The sequence below is a fragment of the Beta vulgaris genome, chromosome 8 (assembly GCF_026745355.1).
Source record: "Beta vulgaris subsp. vulgaris cultivar EL10 chromosome 8, EL10.2, whole genome shotgun sequence".
Taxonomy (NCBI): domain Eukaryota; kingdom Viridiplantae; phylum Streptophyta; class Magnoliopsida; order Caryophyllales; family Amaranthaceae; genus Beta; species Beta vulgaris.
This window is the reverse complement of record NC_079209.1, coordinates 8,521,789-8,537,448: the sequence shown is the minus strand read 5'-3', so window position 1 is coordinate 8,537,448 and position 15,660 is coordinate 8,521,789.

Here is a 15,660-nt window from a genome sequence, read left to right as displayed (position 1 = left end):
AAAGGGATGAGTCCAAATCCAGTCCAAAAATATTTGGACTCGAAAATTTGAGTCCAAGTCCAGTCCGAAAAATTTTCAGTCCAGTCCAGTCCGACAAGTTTGGACTGGACTGGATTGGACTCTGGACTTTTCGTAGTCCGCTTACACCCCTAGCTGCAAGCAGCAAGGTGATGTTGTTTTGAATCGAAATTAGCTACATTAAATTGAATTGACTTAAACAAAATAGAACTCTACTAAAAAATAAATCAATAATAATAATAATTTTTTTTGAAAGAAATAATAATAATAATTAATATAATACTTCCTCCGTTTTTATTTAGATGTTACACTTTCTTAAAACGGCATGCTTCAAAATAGATGTTATATTTTTTTCCCCTAAATTAGTAAGTTTTGCCTTGTAAAATGACCCAATTACCCTTACTAACTACTCCCTCCGTCCCAAAATATAGTTCCCATTTCTATTTTGGGAGTCAAATTTTAAAAACTTTGACCAAATATTCTTACTAATGTATGAAAAAAAAAACATATTCATAAGGGGTCTTGTTAGCTTCATCTCAATGTGTGAATTCGTAGTATCAACTTTTTATATTTTTTACTAATAAGAAATAGAAGATATCGTAGGTCAACGGTACGTCTTGGAGATTGTGCAAAATGAAATGGGAACTATATTTTGGGATGGAGGGAGTACAATTTACAAAATTAAAACCCACTTAATCTACCCTATTAAAACATAACCTAGTCTAATCAGATTTTAACTATTCCCAGCAAAATCTAAATCCCCAACTACCTTTCCATATTTCCCATCAATAAATCAAAACCAACCCCCCAAATTCATTACACTGATTCATCCCCCCTATTAGTGTTCTTCCCCAACTTCCCATAACCCTAAAATACGAACACCTCCCCCCTTCAAAACTTCATCTTCTCTCTCCCCACCTTCATTTCCCTCTTCTCATCTTCTGTTTCTCTCTCCTCAACTCGAATTTCTCTCTCTTAATTTCTTCAGTTTCTCCTCAAATCCCCTATAAAACCTTCTAATTCTCCTTTCACTACTTGAAATCCTCATTCTCATCCTTTTATTTTATCTTCAAATTCTCAGAAATCCTAGATATGCTTTTGTTTGCTCTCAAAAAAACCCTAGAAAAATAGCGAACATGTATATTCCTAATATCCAACCCCTTATTGATGCGTTGTTCCAAATAAATGACGCTGATGAGTCTGATAGCACCCACGAGTTGATGCATGCATTTGAGTCAAAATCACCTTGGCCCAAGAGGCTTTATGACAGTGGAGACGCAAAGAATTTGCTTCGCCCTTATGCCTTGAAGGCTTTGGGTGTGGTGGTTGATGAATTTTACCAGGTAACTGGGTTACCAAAGGAGTTCCTTCCCTCGTTTTCCAATCCTCAACCTATGAGTCCCCCAATTCAACATATGTTGGCCCACAAATCACTTTCAAAGAGGTTGAGGCCTAGATCAATAAGGTTGAGGAAGGTGGGGGGAAAAGGGTGACTAGAAAAAAGGTAAGGTTCTTTTGCGGTCTACCCATGAGACCATCTGCGCACATAGGGCTCCTGTTTTTTTTTATTGTATTTCCAAAAGGGTGAATGGGAAGGAGAAGGAAGTGACGGGGTCCAAGAGGAAGTTCTAATTGGGTGAGGTTGAGATCCCTAGGAAGGGGGATAGTGAATGTTTGGGTTGCACTGCTACGGCCTTCAACGTCTACGACGATGAAGGCAAAATGTATTCAATGTATGTGGAGACTGATGGGGGTTTCAAGGTGTTTGATGTGGTTGAAGACCTTTTGGGGTCATCGGAGGCTGATGAGGATGAGCTGGATATCCCTATGAGCCCCTGTACAAGCTCAGAACTAAACCCTGATTCCCATTGCTTCCTTATTAGGCGTAAAGCCAGTAACTTGAGTCCTTGAGGTTTTATCATCCCAACTCAATTTAATTTCATTTTTATTTTATGCGCATGTTTGCTAAGTAACTTGAGTTCCCTTCCTTATTCTGTTGGTTTTGGTTGGATAAATTTGTTGGCTACCTATTCTTTTTATGTTAATTATATGTTTGGTTGCCTATTGGTGTTGGTTGGATAAATTTGTTGGCTGCCTATTCTTTTTATGTTGCCTATTATGTTTGGTTGCCTATTGGTGTTGGTTGTATAAATTTGTTGGTTGCATATTCTTTTTATGTTGCCTATTATGTTTGGTTGCCTATTGGTGTTGGTTGGATAAATATGTTGGCTGCCTATTCTTTTTATGTTGCCTATTATGTTTAGTTGCCTCTTGGTGTTGGTTGAATAAATTTATTGGTTGCCTATTCTTTTTTTATGTTGCCTATTTTGTTTGGTTGGTTATTGGAACTTTGTTGGCTATTGTTTTGGGTTGCCTACTGTTGCTATTAGTTGCCTATTCTGTATGAATTTGGATTGGAGGTTGTTTAAAATAGGATTGGATACGGATTGGATGTTGGAATTGGGTATGAGGTTGGATTTGGATTGGAGGTTGGAGGGTGGATAAATGGCTAATAATGTAAGTTGATGTGCATGGTTTGCTGAGTTATTTCAGTCCCTCTTTGCTAAGTGACTTGAGTTCCTGTTTTGAGTAACTTGAGTCTTTTTTTTTATTTAAAAAAACGGTATTTTCACCAAGTACCCCCAAGTTTTCAAAAAATTCACCTGGTACCCTCCAAGTTTTCAAAATTCACAGGGTACCCCTAAATTTCAAACTAATACACGGGGTACCCTTAAATGCCCTTAATGACTAACGGCGTCAACCGCCGTTAGTCATTAACCCTAATTTTCTGTTTTCAACTCTAATTAACCTCTAAACCTAATCCTAACCCTAACCCTAATCCTAACCCTAACACTAACCCTAAACCCTAAACCTAAACCTAACCACCCTTCCCCCACCCTCCCACCACCCTACTCCCTGTCCCACCCCCAGCCCCCCTCCCTCACCCCAGCATCCCCCCCACCCTCGCAATCCCCACCCCCACCGTAGCCCCCCACCCTCCCTCCCCCACTCCACGCAATTTTCGCAGCCCCTGAAATCGCACCCTCCCCCCCCCCCGCACCCCCACCCCCGCGCCACTACAACATCACCTCGCTTCCATTTTCGCACCCTCCCCCACCCCCGTTGCACCACCCTCCTCCAATTTTTGCGAAACAAAAAGTCCCCCACAGCCAAAAAAATAGAGGGAAGAAGAAGGGGTTGCGGGCGGCGCAGGGGCGCAGGCGGTGGGGTGCGAAAATGGGAGGGGGTGGTTTGTGGTCGCGGGGGTGGGGGAAGGTCGGGGCGCGCGATGGGAGGGAGGGGTGGGGGGCTGTTGAACTGAACTGAGAGGGGAGGAGGGCGGCGCGAGGGTGGGGAGGGGATACGGGAGTGGGGAGGAGGGCGGTGTGAGGGTGGGGAGGGGCTGCGGGGGGTGGGGAAGGGGCTGAGGGGGGTGGGGGAGGGGGAAGGGGTGGTGGGAGGGTGGGGGATGGGTGGTGGGGTGGTGGGTTAGGGTTAGAGTTAGGGTTTAGTGTTAGGGTTAGGGGTAGAGGTTAGGATTAGGGTTAAGATCAGGGGATTAATTAGGGTTAAAGCAGAAAATTAGGGTTAATGACTAACGGCTAACGCCGTTAGTCATCAAGGGCATTTAAGGGTACCGCGTGTATTAGTTTGAAACTTAGGGGTACCTGGTGAATTTTGAAAACATGGAGGGTACCAGGTGAATTTTTTGAAAACTCAGGGGTACTTGGTGAAACAACCGAAAAAAAAACTTATAATCCAGATGATGAAGGGACTCATGTTTTGGGCTTGAGGAGCAATAGATGATTTGATCCTTATTGGTTTTAAACCAATAAGTTGAGGATTGAAATCATCCATTGCAATTATCCCTGATGGATTTATTAAAAAACACAACTCACTTTAAACTTGTTGATATGCAAAAATTAAACATAAACATAAAATGCTTTTCTTCAATAATTGTTGCATAATTTCTTATACAAACCAGTCCTTCAACATCTAGATAACACTTTAAGAGATAAACATAAAACCCCCCAAAAAAATCCTAGTTTGCTTAGAAGTGTTGCTGCATCTTCTCCATAAGCTTATACAAAAGTGTTGTAACTTCTATACCTGTGTATTTGTCTTCTTATATACTTGTTACCATAAGTTGCTCCCCTTTATTCTCCTTCATACACATCATTATTATGTGCAAAAAAAGTAGCTTCATCTTCTGCTCATTCTAGGCTTCTTGTGCATCTAAGTAGTCAAATGCTTCACCTACATTGACGAACCTCTCATTTAGATAAACAACTGTCTCATCTATCAGTGCTTGCTCAACTTCCACATTGTCATGAAGTAATCCCTGTCTCTTTAGTTTTCTTTTGTCATGGTGTGGGTTCTTATAATTGTTCCCCCTTTGCATTTAAGTATTTCTACCATAACTTACTGTAATTGTAACTAAGTGTACTTCAATACTTCTGGGTCAAAGAAATCATAATAGTCATGCACTTTTAAAATCGATTCATCTAGATTCTTAGGAAAAGAGTGATATTGTAGTGCTTGAATTGCTCTAAAAAAATCCCAAGTCTAGCACATTTAAGATAGGAGACTGAGATGATTGATTGATTAATTGAATGTTGAACCCATTTTGAGTTGCTGCTATCCTAAATGCTGGATCATCTGCATGAATGTGAGGTCTTGCATTGTCTTGTTGTATGTATATATCCTTTGACACACCTTCAGGCCAATTCCTCATGATGGAAGCGATGATGAGAAAGTATACTCCCATATCCGGTATGGGGAAACTTTTCCATACCAGATACTTGATATGATTAAATGTAGCTCAGATATGATTTTATAGGTAACTGATATGATAAGATATTGTTAGGATATGATTTAAGATTTCAACTAACAAGCCCAAAAAAAAAAAAAAATTAAGAAAAACAAAAAGTTTATAATTTTTTAATATTACTTTTGTCATTAAAATTACATAAATGTCATGGTATTGGCACATACCCGGTATGGAAATATCATTGCTCAGGGATGATAGTGTTGATTATCATGTCCCTCATAACTGTTAGGCTAACACTTTTAATTGCTTTTTTCAACCAAGTTCCTGCCCTTCTGTTCTTAGTTGAATATTTTGCTGTCACATACTCAACAAAAGGGTAGATACCAAATTTTCCATCATGTATCATCCTCCCTTCACAGTCCTTAATATGTCTAGATGTTGCACACATGAACATAGCTTTAATCTTAAATCTCTTAGATTGAAAACAACTATAAGGGTCATCTTCAGCAGGGAGCAAGTAAAACCTCCTCATTATATTTGGACTCAAATAAAACCACTTCTCATCTATGTGAACAAGATTTTGCATGTCAACAAATTTTGGTGGTTGTGTCCTTGTTGCTGGTAATATATGATGTAACACCCACTTCATTCTTTGAAGTTTGTGATCTTCTGCCAGTTTTGGGTGAGTGCTGCTTGTGTGACTTCTCAGCTTGTCCTGTTTGAGTAGTCTATAGGCCGTGGATGAGGGGACTTTAAGATAAGCAGCAAATGCCCTAATACTTGTCCTTAGATGAAGTGGGACTGACTGAAGCCATTTTTCATCATAAACTTTAAGCTTCCTACCACATCAGCCTAATTTTTTGTTTCCCACATCTATGGCATGGCCACTTTCTCTTTGATTTTTTGCATCTTTCCATTCTATCTAATGTCATCCTGCTTATGCCATGCTTTCTTGCTAATTTTCTTTTTACACCCCATGCAAGTTTACCATTTATTTCTGAGGTAAGAAGGTCATCAACCAACATTCTCCTTTTTTCTAGACTTAAATGTGGTTTTTGTCTTGATGCACTTACATTGTTTTCTATTTCTGCGTTTAATTGGTGTTGCTGAACTTGCTGTTGTTGCTGCTTTGCTTCATGCTGTGCTGTTGTGCCTCCTTCATCATCATCATATGTGTAATGGTCATCATCACTATGATGATGCGCCCCCATTTCATGCAGCATCAAGTCATCCTCCATACCCTCAATTTCCAGCAACTATTGGAGGCCAAACAACCTTGCCTCTCCCTCATCTGCTGACCCCATTTTGAATGCTGTCAAAGATTATTTAAGGACTGAAGTTTAAGGTTTTTTGTGGGAAACTTAAGTCTGTAATTTTTTTGATGATTATTTTAAACATTAATGTGCAGTGTGTGAAGTGAACTAGTAGGTTTGATAGTTTTTTGTAATGAAACTAAACCATGGTGCTTGAGAATATTTTCTCTCTCTTCATTTTGTGAAATAAGCCCTCATTTAATGTCGGAGATTTATATAGAAGAGAGAGTTTGTAGATTTTAGGCTTCAATAAATTTTAAGAATGAAAATTTTGAATTTTTTTTCAAAATTTGAAGTTTATGAAATTATTGGAGGGAAAGTCAATTGGTGCCAAAAAATTTGGCTGGGTACTCTTTTCTCTCTCCTTGGCCGTGTAAAAAAAAGGAGAAAACCAAGTTGTGGTCCCTCTTTTCTCTCTCCTCCCTTCCCTTAAACCACCCATGTGCAATGGTCTCCACTACTTTAATCCCCCACCCTTATGTTCTCTTAGTCCCTCATCAAAATTTTGCCTAGGTAACCGGATTTTCCAAAAGTGTAACATCTATATAAAAATGAAGGAAGTAATATAATTTCATTAATACAGTTTTTTGGACATTGAGAGAACGTACAAAGATTAAAGAACAAGTAAAGGATTATAGTCCTTACTGTTATATAATGTAAACTCCCTGAATCAGAATATATAGGATACAACATTATAATCCCAACATGATTAGGAAAGTTTAATCCTAACACGATCAGGAAAGACTAGGAAATCTATTCATAGTAGACGTGTGCAAAATATTGTCCTAATATATTTTATATTCTATCACACCCCGCAGTCATAGCGAGAGGAGAACGTACGCTAAGACTAGACTTAAACTCCAAAAATAAATATCGCGGAAGGCCTTTTGTGAATATGTCAGCAAACTGATATCGGGTGCGAACATGCAACACACATATTTGACCAATAACCTTTTCTCGAACAAAATGGATGTCCATCTCAACATGTTTGGTGCATTGGTGTTGAACTGGGTTGCGAGAAAGATATATAGCACTAACATTATCACAATAACAATGGTTGCCAGACGAAGATCACAATGTAACTCCAAAAGAAGATTACACAACCAAGAAGATTTGGCAACAACATTAGCAATGTTGTGATACTCAGCCTCAACACTAGATCTAGATAGAGTATGTTGTCTCTTAGACTACAAGGAAATTAAGTTATCCCCAAGAAAACAACAATAACCTGACATGGAACGACGAGTGTTAGGACACCAACTCAATCTGCATCAGTATAAGTGATCAAGCGCAACTGAGTAGTAGGATATAAATGTAACCCATGATCAATGGTGCCCTGAATATAGCGCAGGATGCATTTCAAAGCATTATAATGGGACTCCCTCGGGTCATGCATGAAAAGGCAAACCTGCTGAACTGCGCAAGCAATATCTGGGCGAGTAAATATAAGATACTATAAAGCTCCCGCTAAACTACGATAATGAGTAGAAATAGACACTGGCGGTCCTAAATCAGCACTGAGCTTGGAGTTAGTATTAATTGGAGTGACAACAAACTCCAATATTTCCTGTGCATATTTTTGCTGAGAAAGAAGCACATATGAAGATTTGAGAGTGACAAAAATTGCCAAAAAGTAAATGAGTGAGCCCAAATCAGACATTGGAAATTTTGTTTTGAGAGTACCAATAAGACGATCTCGCAAAGAATTAGAGCAAGTACACAAAATAATATCATCGACATATATGAGAAGATTTGCCATGTCAGAACCTTGCTTATACATGAATAATGAGGTGTCACTTTTACGAATAACAAAACCAATATGCAGAAGATAGTTAGCAAAACGCTGATACCAAGCATGAGGTGCTTGTTTGAGACCATACAAAGCTTTACGAAGACGACAACCATAATGAGGGAACCTTTTGTCAACAAAACCATAAGGTTGATGCATAAATACCATTTCCTGTAGATCGCCATGTAAAAAGGCATTCTTAACGTCAAGTTGACGAATAGTCCAGTGGCGGGCTATAGCAAAGCCCAATACTGTGAGAATAGTGGCCGATCGAACAACCGGACTAAATGTCTCATCACAATCAACACCCTGTTCCTAAGACCTGCCATCACATACCAAACGAGCCTTGTGCCTCTCAAGGTCACCATTAGCTTTTTCTTTATGACAAAAGAGCCACATAGAATTCACAATATTCACCCCCGTAGACCGAGGCACCAAATCCCAAGTCCCTGTTTTGATTAAAGCACTAAATTCATCGTTCATGGCCGCATTCCAATTAGGATCATACATGGATGTTTTGTGATTTTTTGGAAGAGGAGAGCGATAAATTGGTGCAGGGGCAACCATGGCATACCACAGGTTTGGTTTATAGATGCCATGTCGGGCTCGAGTTGTTATTTGGGGTGATAAAGGAGGATGGACTGGAGAGGCAATTAGTGGGTTGCGCTGGTGAGGAGGTGTATAGCGCTGAAAGGGGTGCACTGCTAGCTGGGCTGGAGGGATAGCAGATGGGCCTAGGCTGAGAGTCAGTTGTGCAGGCTTGACAGGTTGAGGAGTAGGGTGCTCACGGGGGGGGGGGGGGTAGACGCAGGGTGTGGGTTGTGCGTGGGACGCCATAAGCGGGTCTCAGGTTAGGCGTATAGGGGACATGTGAGCTGGGTGGGTGGGAGCCAACGGGGCCTACTGGCAGTGTTCTGGGCCGAAATGGAACATCCAAAAATAAGGATTGAGGAGAGGGGATGTAGCATCAGGTGTGGGAGTTGGGCCCGACGGATTTTGGGCCAATGTGTAGTAGGGGAAGTTGTTCTCAACAAATGTTACATGTCGTGAGATAATGAATTTTTGTGTAGTAAAATTATGGCACCTATATCCCCGATGGTTTGGAGGGAAGCCTAAGAAAATACACGGAGCAAACCGTGGAGTAAGCTTGTGAGGGGAGGTGGAAGAATGGTTGGGATAACACAAACACCCAAACACACGCAAATGATCATAGGATGGGATTTTTTGAAATAAGGCCTGAAATAGAGTCATCTTGGTAAATGTTTTAGTAGGTAAGATGTTACGAAGATATGTGGCTATTTCAAGAGCATAATTCCGAAAATTTAGAGGAAGGGAAGCATGATGGAGCATGGTTCTAGTGATATTATTGAGTGTGCGGAGCATTCGTTCTGCTTTCCCATTTTGAGATGAGGTGTCGGGACAAGAGAAACGAAATATCATGCCATTATGAATGCAAAACTATTTGAAAGGATAATTATCAAATTCACGATCATGGTCGCTTTGGAAGGCTTTAATATTGCATTCATATTGAGTTCTGACATAGGCATATAGAAGTTCATAAGGGCTTAATATGCACGAGAGTTGTAGTTAAGAGGAACAGTCCACACATAACGAGTATAATCATCTCAAGAACCAAATAATATTTATGACCCGAACTACTACATATAGGAGACGTCCATAAAACAGCATGAATAATATCAAAAGCAGAAGTATTAGTGCTAGTTGTATCATAAAAATGCAATTTAACGTGTTTTCCAATTTGACAAGAATGGCAAAAATGAGATTCATGCTCTTTATTACACATTATGAAGTTATTATTTCTAAGAAAGCTAATATATTCTGCTCCTGAATGGCCTAGACGATCATGCCAAGTGGGGGGGATGAAATGGCTGCAAGGGCAGTGGCTAGATGAGTGGATGGTTGGGGTTGATGAGTTACAGGATAAAGGTCCCTGAAGCTCTCACATCTCGTTATAAATGGTACCCGTTCGACAGTCCTTCACAGAAAAACTAGATGGATCAAATTGTATTGAAATAGAGTTGTCAGTAGTGAATTAACGAACATAGATTAGGTTTTAATGAGTTGTGGGGCAAGGTATCCATCATGAAGGATTAAATGTTGGTTAGCAAGGGTGGTATATCCATAACCCGTTATCGGAATGCGGTTACCATTACCAACTAAAATATGATTTTTTGTGCTTAAATCAAACAAGGGCAAGAGATTAACTGAAGTGTGAGTCATGTGAGAGGAGGCGCCAGAATCCATGTACCAATCGTCATCGGGATGCGGGAGAGTCATAGTAGAAAATGCATGGCCAAGTCCTGTGGGTGTCATGGGTGGCCCATAACTTGTTGGACCTGCAGTGTAGGCATGCTGGACTGGTGGAGTAGTATAACCGGACTAGGCAGGAGTATGACGAGTTGGACAATTCTGCTGCTCGGCTTGCGTGGGGTAATGGTTGGGCAGTGTGGCCCAACTGCGTTGCTGCTAGGCTTGGAAGGCATCCCGCTGTTGTGGGTTTGAAGTGGGCTGGTCCATGTCTGCTGGGCTGGGCCTTGTTGTTGTTGAGAGGCGTCGTTGTGGTTGGTGCGGTTATTATTATGCAGCCTCGGCCTCTCAATTTCTACTTCTCCGTCCGCCACCGCGACCTCTGCCGCCGTTGCGACCACCACCGGCACTACCACCACGTGGCTGGGACTATTGGTGAGGGGTGTTAGACACGGTGAAGGCGCTAGATTCATTATTTTGGGCCACGAAAGTTGTGGCTGAGGAGGACGTGTCATGGGCTCTGCGAGATTCTTCAAGGAGAAGACGCGAGCGGGATATTTCAAAGGAGGGGAATGGCTCTGTTTATTGAATAAGAGAAGCAACATTGTCAAAGTCAATTTTGACAAGGCCGCCAACAAGTTGTAGAACTAATTTTTATTCCGACACACTTTGATCCACATTAGCAAGTTGATCGCTAATATTTTTTAATTGTTGACAGTAGGTAGTGATGTCAGAAAAATTATTGAGATGCAACACATTGAATTGGTTTTCAAGATACACGACACGTGTGTGTTTATTGTCTTGAAATATGGCTTTTAACCGATATCGGGTTTCTTGAGCTGTAGAAACAAGATATAGGATAGTTTGTAAAAGATCAGGTGAGATGGTGCCAAAAATCCAATTTTTAACTATAGAATCAAGGCGTTTACATAGTGTGTCAGAGATGTCAGAAGGTTGGGGCTTGGAGGAATCAATATGATCTAAAACATCGTAAGCATGCCAATGAATCTCAAATAATTCAACCCAGTTCGAATATTGGACCTTCTCACAATCAAGAATCAATGGAATATCGTTTTTGATATTACTGAAGGACAAACCCGGGTGGTCATTTGTGGTACCCGAATCAATGGAATATCGTGAGTGGAGCTGTAGGACGCCGGTCCAACAACGTTGGAGAGAAGAAAAATAAATTATGCTTGGATTAATTTTGATGTACTGACCTACGCTCTGATACCATGTTAGATAATGTAAACTCCCTGAATCGGAGTGAATTTCATTGATCAGAATATATAGTGTACAACATTATAATCCTAACATGATTAGGAAAGCATAATCCTAACATGATTAGGAAAGACTAGGAAATGTATCCATAGTAGAAGTGTGAATGCAAAAATATTATCCTAATATATTTTATATTTTATCACTTACGACAAGTGGTAGCCATGTCATGAGCATACCTTACTTGATCCATGGAAACTTTCCTTATTTGGCACCAAACTAGGTTTATTTTGCCTTTCAGATAGCTTAGATAGTCCACTTAATGGAAATGTTCGATGTGTGGGGGTTGCGGAGATAGGTGACCAGTGTTGTGGAGTCCGTCTCGACGCTAACGTTGTAGTACACTCCTTATTTACCCAAAGAGTGGCTCGGAGACATGTATTTACTTCTGCGATAAGGGTTGAATTTGCATGTTGGCACTCTCCTGCCCAATCATCCTTTGTCCATTGTGACCCTCTATGACTCATATTGTGCTCCCAAAATGATTGTGTTTTCCCTAGAATCCATCTACTTGTATGAAGACTTGTGGTGTGCCATGGATTTGTTGCCCTATATTTGCAATGCTATAACTGGTGGGAAAAGATCATCTTGTTAAGTCACAACAACGTTGATCTTGGAGATAAAAAGTTGATGTTGTTGAACCCCATCCATGACTTGGCGTTGAGCAACCCCAAGAGTGGTAGCTTGTCCTTTGAAAATGTTGTTACTCCTTGTACACTAAATTTCGCACAAAATTGCAATAAATTTTGGTAGCCTAGTCCTTCAAGGTCCATCCTCTTTCGAAAAATATAGAAACTAAGATATTTTTTGGTATTTAAGTACTTTATTAAAGCTCACACAAAACAACACCTAAAGGCACATAGCAACTGCTAGTCCCAAACTGAAGCTAGACAACACCCAACAATTACAAATTGTTACTCCACCTCTATTCACTAGCTTTCACTTTTGCTTTCAAATTCTGTATAACTCTATATTTAATTGGTAACCTTATACTTTTGCTGATCCTTAGTGGTAACCTCGAATTTTTTTAAATCCCATTGGTAACCCTGTACAATATAAACATTCTCAACCATGACTTTGATGAGGAATATTCCATTAAAAAAGGGAATATTCCGTTAGATTAACCCCTTAAACCACAATTAATCACCATAATTAAACCCTAAACTTAATTTAGGAAAATTGGATCTTTTTTTCAAATTCCGACCTCGAAACCGACTCTATCAAGGGCAAAAATGCCCCCTATAATATTTGAATACCACTTTTAAAATTTTGTTTACATCATTTCGTTTTTCCACGCAAATCGAGGCACTTTTGGTACGCAAATACACGCAAATCGGATCGTTTTTTGCAAATTCCGATCTCGAAACCGACCCAATAAAGGGCAAAATTGACCCCTAAAATATTTGAATACCACTTTTTAATTTTTTTTTCATCATTTTGTTTTTGCGCTCAAATCGAGGTAGTTTCGGTATGTAAATAGAGGCAAAACTTACCCATAAAATATTTTGATATCAATTTTTAACAATTTATTTTGTTTTTAACTGATGAATAATTTTTCAAATTTGCATATATTTTCATATCGAAAGTACCTCGATTTGCGTGCAAAAACGAAATGATGTAAAATAAATTTAAAAAGTGGTGTTCAAATATTTTAGGGGTCTGTTATGCCCTTGATATGGTCGGTTTCGAGGCTGAAATTTGCAAAAAACGATCTGATTTTCCTGTATTTACATACCGAAAGTACCTCGATTTGCGTGCAAAAACGAAATGATGAAAAAAATTTAAAAAGTGGTATTCAAATATTTTAGGGGTCAATTTTGCCCTTGATAAAATATGTTTCAAGGTCGGAATTTGCAAAAAACGATCTGATTATCCTGTATTTACATATCGAAAGTACCTCGATTTGCGTGCAAAAACGAAATGATGAATTTTTTTAAAAAAAGTGGTATTCAAATATTTTAGGGGTCCATTTTGCCCTCATAGGGTCGGTTTCGAGGTCGGAATTTGCAAAAAACGATCCGATTTGTGTGTATTTTCGTACCGAAAGTGCCTCGATTTGCGTGCAGATACGAAATGATGAAAAAAATTAAATAAAAAGTGGTATTCAATTATTTTAGGGGTCAATTTTGCCCTTAATAGGGTCGGTTTCGAGATCAGAATTTGCAAAAAACGATCTGATTTGCCTATATTGAGTTTAGGGTTTAATTATGATGATTAATTATGGTTTAAGGGGTTAATCTAACGGAATATTCCTTTTTTTAATGGAAGATTCCTCATCAAAGTCATGGTTGAGAATGTCTATATTATACAGGGTTACCAATGGAATTTAAAAAAATTCGAGGTTACTAGTGAGAATCAGCAAAAGTACGAGGTTACCAATGAGAATTTCCCTTAACTATATACTTTATCTCATTTACAATACGGCTTATAGTATCATCATTGTTATAAATGATTGATTCCTATTTTTCCAGATCAAGTAAACACACGCTGTAAGACCAGCCAACCCCACCTGTCTTTTAAATTGATCACTCCCAGTTTTTCTATCCCTCAACCACCTGGAAGCTTGACTTTGATTTTAATTCCTCCATCTGAAGCCAAGCCATGTCATGACTTCTTGCACACAACTTGAACTGAAGGCACACCCAAAGAATAGGTGATTGATGTTCTTAGTTGCTTGTAGGCAGAGATAACACCTATAATCATCACTTAGGCCCATCATCCGGTGTAACCTACACCTTTTCTTCAGTCTTTTTTGCAATGCTAACCACAAAATAAACATGTGTTTAAGCACCGAGTACTTATTCTACACATGTTTCACCCAAGCAATGTCATCCTTTTTCATTTCTTATAATGCTCTTTTATGCTTTAAGTAGTATCCTATAACCACTGGTAGCTCTTTAGTTTCAAAGTGACAACCTTCTTAGCTCTAGAAACAAATTTCCAAACCCGACTAGCAGAGTTAGGAGCCTCATAGGTGCTCCAATCAACATCCTTTATGTACATACAACTAACCATTTGACCCATAAATTCTCTTTATCCTATGCAACATGCCAGCTAATTTACTGATTGCAGCAAGATTCCAGCACGCTAGATCTTTAAAGCATAACCCACCAGGCTTTTTAGACCTACATATATTATCCCAGGCTACAACCCCAGGTTTGCTATCATTATATGTTCTTTTCCATAAGAAGCACCTACAGATGGCATTAACCTCATCAATTACACATTTGGGAAAAATAGAGATTTGATCCCAATAAACATGAATGCTCATAAGCACATTGTTTACTAATTGGCATCTAGCAGCAAAAGAAAGGTGCCTTGAGCTCCATATTCTCACTCTTTGCACCATTTTGTTCATTAAAGCATGACATTCCCTTCCATTTAGTTTTGCTGTGGAGATTGAAACTCCAAGATATTTGAAAGGCATGTTTCCAAGTTTGAAACCACTAACTTCAGTGACTCTAGTAATTTCCTTCGCAGACATCCTAGAATAAATAAACCTTAGACTTGCTTTTATTTACCTCAAGCCCAGAAGCATTTGAAAACATTTAAGATTATCTAATTAGCAGCGGAATACCTATTTAGTCGAGGCATTATTGCCGCACCTTCGGTTAGGAAGGTGCAAGGCTACAATCATAAAAACTATTTAAACATTAAGAGATATAATAGTGATAACTTAGACATCTTATATTATAATAAAGTAGACAACGTTAACGTTTACTTGACATAACAACGATAACTCATATCAAAGCATATGGTCTTACATTCTAGTTAAGTTAACCTTACAAGTTAGTAGCACTAATACTAGATGATTTAATAAGGTGGTAATCCTTGCCACTACGCAGTACCATCGTCCCCAGCAGTACCTAAAACATAAATACAAAACGTTATGAGTCGAGGCTCAGTAACAAACTACCCTAGCAACGTAAACTCATTTCAACTCATTTTATTTACAAAACAGGGGGGGGAAGAATAATTCAAACATTTACGAAAACAAAATTCATTCAATTCACTTTAATAGTCCATGATTCCATTTCATCAGTTTTTACTCTGGTTGATGTACGTCAGTCACACTACAAAAAAAATTGGCTATAGAGGCACATCATTTGGCCGACTTGCCTCTAAAACCCCCTTTTACCATCACATAAACATGGTTGCCTCTAATTATATGGTTTTTAGTGTCAAGTATATTCTGGTGCCTCTAAAGATACATTTCAGCATCA